This window comes from Miscanthus floridulus, chromosome 11 (genome assembly GCF_019320115.1).
Source record: "Miscanthus floridulus cultivar M001 chromosome 11, ASM1932011v1, whole genome shotgun sequence".
Lineage (NCBI taxonomy): Eukaryota > Viridiplantae > Streptophyta > Magnoliopsida > Poales > Poaceae > Miscanthus > Miscanthus floridulus.
Genome location: NC_089590.1, coordinates 65,092,144 through 65,098,162, shown reverse-complemented (window position 1 = coordinate 65,098,162; position 6,019 = coordinate 65,092,144). Strand labels below are relative to the sequence as shown.

The following is a 6,019-nucleotide window of genomic DNA, read 5'->3' as shown; positions in this document are numbered from 1 at the left end:
CCCCTCCAAACTTACGCAATATCATACGATAGCCAATACAAACCAATAGACCATAGGAGTAGGGTATTACGTCATGCTGACGGCCTAAACCTATCTAACTCTTGTGTCTCTATTGCCTTCTTGTTCTTGATCTCATGCTCCTCTACCAATCAATCTACCTTCGTGGAATACCCCTTGAAGGACTACCGACGATATTCTATCGACAAATGGGATATAACATAATATAATGGATGCCTTTATTTGTTCAGAAAAAAAACAGACGGATAATGCAATCTCAGACAAATAAAAAGACTTTGGATTGGATCAGAAAATTGAGATGCAGCATCTTGTTCTAGGCCATCACAAAAACAGAGGCAAATCTGCGCAGCACAAAGAACTATAGTATTGAGTTTGTTCTCGCCAACCTTCAATCAAAGATGCCACTCTTCTACCCCTTTGCTCTGCCTTCTCTCAGCATTCAATTATTTACATCTAAAATTGATCAGAAGCATGGATTAAAATGAGCAAATCCAAAACCAAATTACAAAGAAATCCAAAGATGAACACATCTTGTCATGTAGATCTTATGAGATGAATGTCACTGCGTCGCCATCAGATTAGCACTTTAGCAGCCGAAGACAACAACAGCGTACCTCCCTCAGGTGGGATTGCCCTTGGCGGAGGAGTCCTACACCAGTCACCATAGCGAAGGTCTTGGACGTTCTGTTGATGGGGGATGCGGGCGATGGGTATGGTATGGGTATGGGTATGGGTATGAACAGGTAACCACACTAATCAGAGGAGGAAACTTACAACTAATCAGAGCTTCCACCTCTTCCTCCACCAGATGTCGCACGCTGCTGGATCTGCACACCGCTAGATCTCGCACAGCTCCACATACTCCCTCACGCTGCAAAGGGCATGCGTCTTCCCATGCTCTGGCTATGACGGCACCCATGCCAGCATAGAGGGGCTAGCGCTTCTGCCTCCATCGGCCATGGCTATTGTGGGGACTAGCAAGATCCGGCCGATCCATGCCCACCCAATGCGCTCCCCCATGCTGCAGAGGCCATGCGACTTCCATCCTCGAGTGCTGGCGGGGAGGAGAGGGGCAGAGGTGGGGGCAGCGGGGAGAGGAGAGAAAGGAGAGAGAGAGCATGAGGTTGGGGAGGGCTGTTGGTGCGGGATGGGAGCGGGGCATTTTTGAAAAACTACGAGGGACTTCTCGAAACAACGATCTATTTTCAGAATTTTTCATATTATTAGAACACATTTACTATTCTTAGCAAAGGAGTTGGAACTCGGGTTGATTATAAGAATTTTGAAGGCCTTTTTTTGCAAAATGAACAGAACCACATGTCCACTCTCCGAGGAGCCACCCATGCCCAGATTTCTCAGGTGCAAGCGGAATGGAGTGGGTTTAAACTGCTTTCGATACAAAACTAGATATATTCACCTAGAACATGATTTTGTTTTATTGAACCTTGGTGATCAGACGCAGACGCTGAGCTCTGAAGACTTCATATCGGATGTGGAAATGTGGATCCGGTCTTCATATTGAAATCGGTTAGGACGTGGACACGTGAGGATTATTAGTATTAGACACATACGTGTGAGAAGGGAAAAAATAAGATTTGGTATCACTGGGTAAATATTGACGTTAGAGACTTTTTAGGGATATAAGATAAGATAAGATAAGAGATAAAGCTTATACTAGTTTGAATCCTCCTTAATTTTTTTGACTTAAGCAAATCCTACCCCTATGAGCACCTACGAAAGACTGTGTCGGCACATCTTGAAATTAATGAAGTCACCACAGGCACCTCGCTGTTGATGGGAACATCGCCTACCACTAAAAGTACAACGTCGTTAAAATCCTAGAATAAATACAAAAAAATGTGAGCACCCGTGCTAAGTCGAGGACTTAAACTCGGGTGGATAGGGTCCACCGCAAGGAATCTAACCAACTGGCGAATCCTCCTGAATTCCATGAAGCATCATCACTCAAATGTAGCGGGATTGAAATGCTGTTTACACCAAAATTTGTAAGAAGGGTTGTAGGGACTCAAAAGCTCTCAAGATTATGTCATCAAGGAATTGTGTGCAGATCGGAACCAGCTGATTCGAATGCAACACTAGAATCAGCTTTCTTCAGGTAGTGCCAACAGATAACGACAAAGGCTACGATCGGCGCTGGAACAAAGCATGTTGGACTCTACAAAAAGAGAAAGATTAGAGTCTAAGTTATTTTAAATTAGGAATGTTTTCTCTAGGGCTAAAGATTGTGATGAGTCATGCTTTGATAGGAGTCATGCGTAGGTCGAGGGTATAAATATCAAACCCCGGCTATTGTAAAAAGACACACAACCAATCAAATACAAGTTACTTACTTTTTTGGCTCTAGCCACCCCTTAGGAGTAGGAGTAGAGTAGATCTCGGTGAGGTCTTCAGCAAGTATGACTGCATCGATCCGGTCGACCTTCACTGCTTGTCTGTAAGTACTGTCATGGCTTATACTTCTGTCTGTACGGCTGCATCGATCTGGTCGACCTTCACTACGACTCTAGTATAAGTTAGTTATCGATTCTTATCTAGTTTAAGTAAGGCTGCATTGATTCGGTCGACCTCCACTACTCGAACTAGATTAAGGTCAAGTTATCGGCTCTATCTAAGGGTGGTGTTCCTTCAGATAGATTCATTAATTTACCGATATTACTTATTGCTTCCATTATTTATTTAATTACAGCAATATCACTTCGCCCAATTGGGATTAATCTAGATCGTCCTTATATCTTATTTAACCCATCGTTTGTTAATCTAAACTAATCTAATCTGCACTTTAATCGATGAGTTATGTTTTATCGACTATTTTATATCAATCTTGATCATGCATAGTGTACGGTTAAAGCATGTCTGATCTCGAGTAGATCTATTGGCTAGCAAAAACTATTTCATGGCCTATTATCATGGCATATGTGATTCTACCTCACACCCCACTGTTAGCACCACGGAGTGGGGATCGTTATTTGGAAGATCTGTTCCTAAGAGGGCATGACCTTAACTGTGCGCTATGCCTGAATCGGTTGTTTAAGCCGATATCGAGTGCTTTCATGAATAGTTCACGTCATGAGACCATTAAAGTAGAGATAGGTTGAAAGATGTGTTAGTCCTATGATCTTATTATTGTATTATGGCCTGTATGATTCTGCCTCATGCTCCACAGATATTGGTAATAAGTTAGGGTCGTCGAATCTATTGTTGTTTCTATGGCCTACATGATTCTACCTCATGCCCCACTGGTTATAGTGATAGATAAGATCTAATATGTTCATTAGATTTATCTTTATTAAATGGTTAAATGATGATGAACTATTTCTTTTATATGAAAAGGGATTTGGTTACTTGTAGTCATTGGCTTAGCATAAACTAATCATTGTTGACATCCTTTTGCCATTGACCAATATTTGTTTAAATAATGATATTCATCCTGAATGATAACCGATTCTTTTTACACAACCCCACAAGCTTTAACTGATTTATTCTTATGAATATGCTAGAATCGACTATTTAGTCGATCTCCTTTCATATCGGCTCTTAGAGCCACAAATTCGGGACTGTCTGGCAACACTAGCATGTTCCTCCCTAAATTACTGATAAACTTTCTCTCCTTATCAATTGTTGGGTCAAATTGACTGGCACATCTTGGGAGGAGTGCGCAGGATCGACCATCCTTGTGCTGAAGCTAGGTGAATCTTCAGCTCCATCGAGCGGACCCTTCTAGCTTGCTCGTGTGCCCTCGGCATGGGGCGAAATTTCATACTGACACACATTTCTAGCACACCCGGTGGGACCCCACAATCATCATGGCGGTTCACAACAACAATGACATCCTTATGGTACATTCTAAAGATCTACCTAATGGAGATAAAGATGTCATCGACAAAGCTATAGAAGAATTTGTAGACATATAGTTGAAGCTGAAGACATACAGTTGAAGCTAAAGACAAACGTTTCTTTACATAAATTGTAGACAAATTTGTTTGTGATGCCATATAAAGCCATAATGAAGCTTTCTTGGACATATTCCACAACGCCATGAAAGAGGCGATTCATGGGTTTCCAGTTGGTCAAGTTGGGCCAGCTTATTACAACATTCCACATCCGGTGACCCAAGGGACTAATCAAGTCAGTACCAGCCATCAAGAAGCAGCATCAACTGATAATGATGATGTCCAGGCAGTTTAGGGTTCATCTGAATAAGCTCAATGAACTACTACGAATTAGATATAGTATAATCATGCTTGTCTGTAAGTACCATCATGGCTTATACTTCTGTTCGTATGGCTGCATCGATTTGGTCCACCTTCACTGCGACTCTGGTATAAGCTAGTTATCGCTTCTTGTCTAGTTCAAGTACGGCTGCATCAATCTAGCTGACCTCCACTACTTGAACTAGATTAAGGTCAAGTTATTGGCTCTATCTAAGGGTGGCGTTCCTTCGGATAGATTCATTAAGTTAGCGATATTGCTTATTGCTTCCATTGTTTATCTAATTACAGCAATATCACTTCGTCCGACTGGGATTTATCTAGATTGGCCTTATATCCTTTTTAACCCATCATTTGTTAATCCGAATTTGATCTAATCTGCATCTTAAACGATGAGTTATATTTTATCGGCCATTTTATGTCAATCTTGATCATACACAGCGTGTGGTTAAGGCATGTCTGATCTCGAATAGATCTATTGGCTAGCGAAAACCATTCTATGGCTCGTTATCATGGCCTGTGTGATTCTGCCTCACACCCCACTATTAGCATCATGGAGTGGGGATCATTATTTGGTAGATCCGTTCCTAAGAGGGCATACCTTAACTATGCACTATGCCTGAATCGACTGTTTTAGCCGATATCGAGCGCTTTCACGAATAGTTCACATCATGAGATCGTTGAAGTAGAGATAGGTTGAAAGATGTGTTAGCACTATGATCTTATTATTGTATTATGGCCTGCATGATTCTGCCTCATGCCCCACTGATATTAGTAATAAGTTAGGGTCATCGAGTCTATTGTTGTTTCTACGGCCTGCATGATTCTACCTCATGCCCCACTAGTCATAGCGATAGATGAGATCTAATATGTTTATTAGATTTATTTTTATTAAATGGTTGAATGATGATGAGTTGTTTCTTTTATAAAAGGGGTTCGGTTACTCGTAGTCATTGGCTTAGCATAGTTTAATCATTGTTGACATTTTTTTGCCATTGACCGATATTTGTCCAAATAATGATATTCATTCTGAACGATAACCGATTCTTCTTACACAACTCCATGAGCTTTAACTAATTTACTCTTATGAATATGCTAGAATCGACTATTTAGTCAATCTTCTTTCATATCGGCTCTTAGAGCCGCACATTCGGGACTGTCCGGTAACACCGGCACGTTCTGTCCTAAATTACAGATAAACTTTCTCTCCTTATCAATTGTAGGGTCAAATTGACTGGCACGTCTCGGGAGGAGTGTGTAGGATCGACCATCCCTGCGCTGAAGCTAGGCGGATCTCCAACTCCATCGAGCGGACCCTTTTAGCTTGCTCGTGTGCCCTCAACACATGTTTCTAGCACACGGTGGGACCCCACAATCATCACAACAACAATGACATCCTTATGGTACATTATAAAGATCTACCTGATGAAGATAGAGGTGTCATCAGCAAAGCTATAGAAGACTTCAGAACAAGTGTTTGTTGTCCTACTCCAAAACACATGACAACACAATTGTTCAGAAATATCCACTACCAAGAGTTTTATTGTATGGGCAGACAGATACAATTGAAGCTAAAGACAGACGTTTCTTTATGAAAGTTGTAGACAAATCTGTTCGTGATGCCATATCAAGCCATAATAAAGCTTTCTTGGACACATTCCACAACGCCATGAAAGAGGCAATTCATGGGTTTCCGACTGGTCAAGTTGGGCCAGCTTATTACAACATTCCACATCCGGCAACCTAAGAGACTAATCAGGTTGGTACTAGCC

At 41.5% G+C, this 6,019-nt stretch overlaps 1 non-coding gene across 1 annotated transcript; it reads right to left on the bottom strand.

Annotated features, from left to right (window-relative positions):
- Positions 1-315: 315 nt before the first annotated feature.
- Positions 316-441, bottom strand: LOC136495057 (small nucleolar RNA snoR86). Its single transcript, XR_010768845.1, has one exon. It is a non-coding gene; the product is annotated as a small nucleolar RNA snoR86 (small nucleolar RNA).
- Between the last annotated feature and the right edge of the window lie 5,578 nt (positions 442-6,019).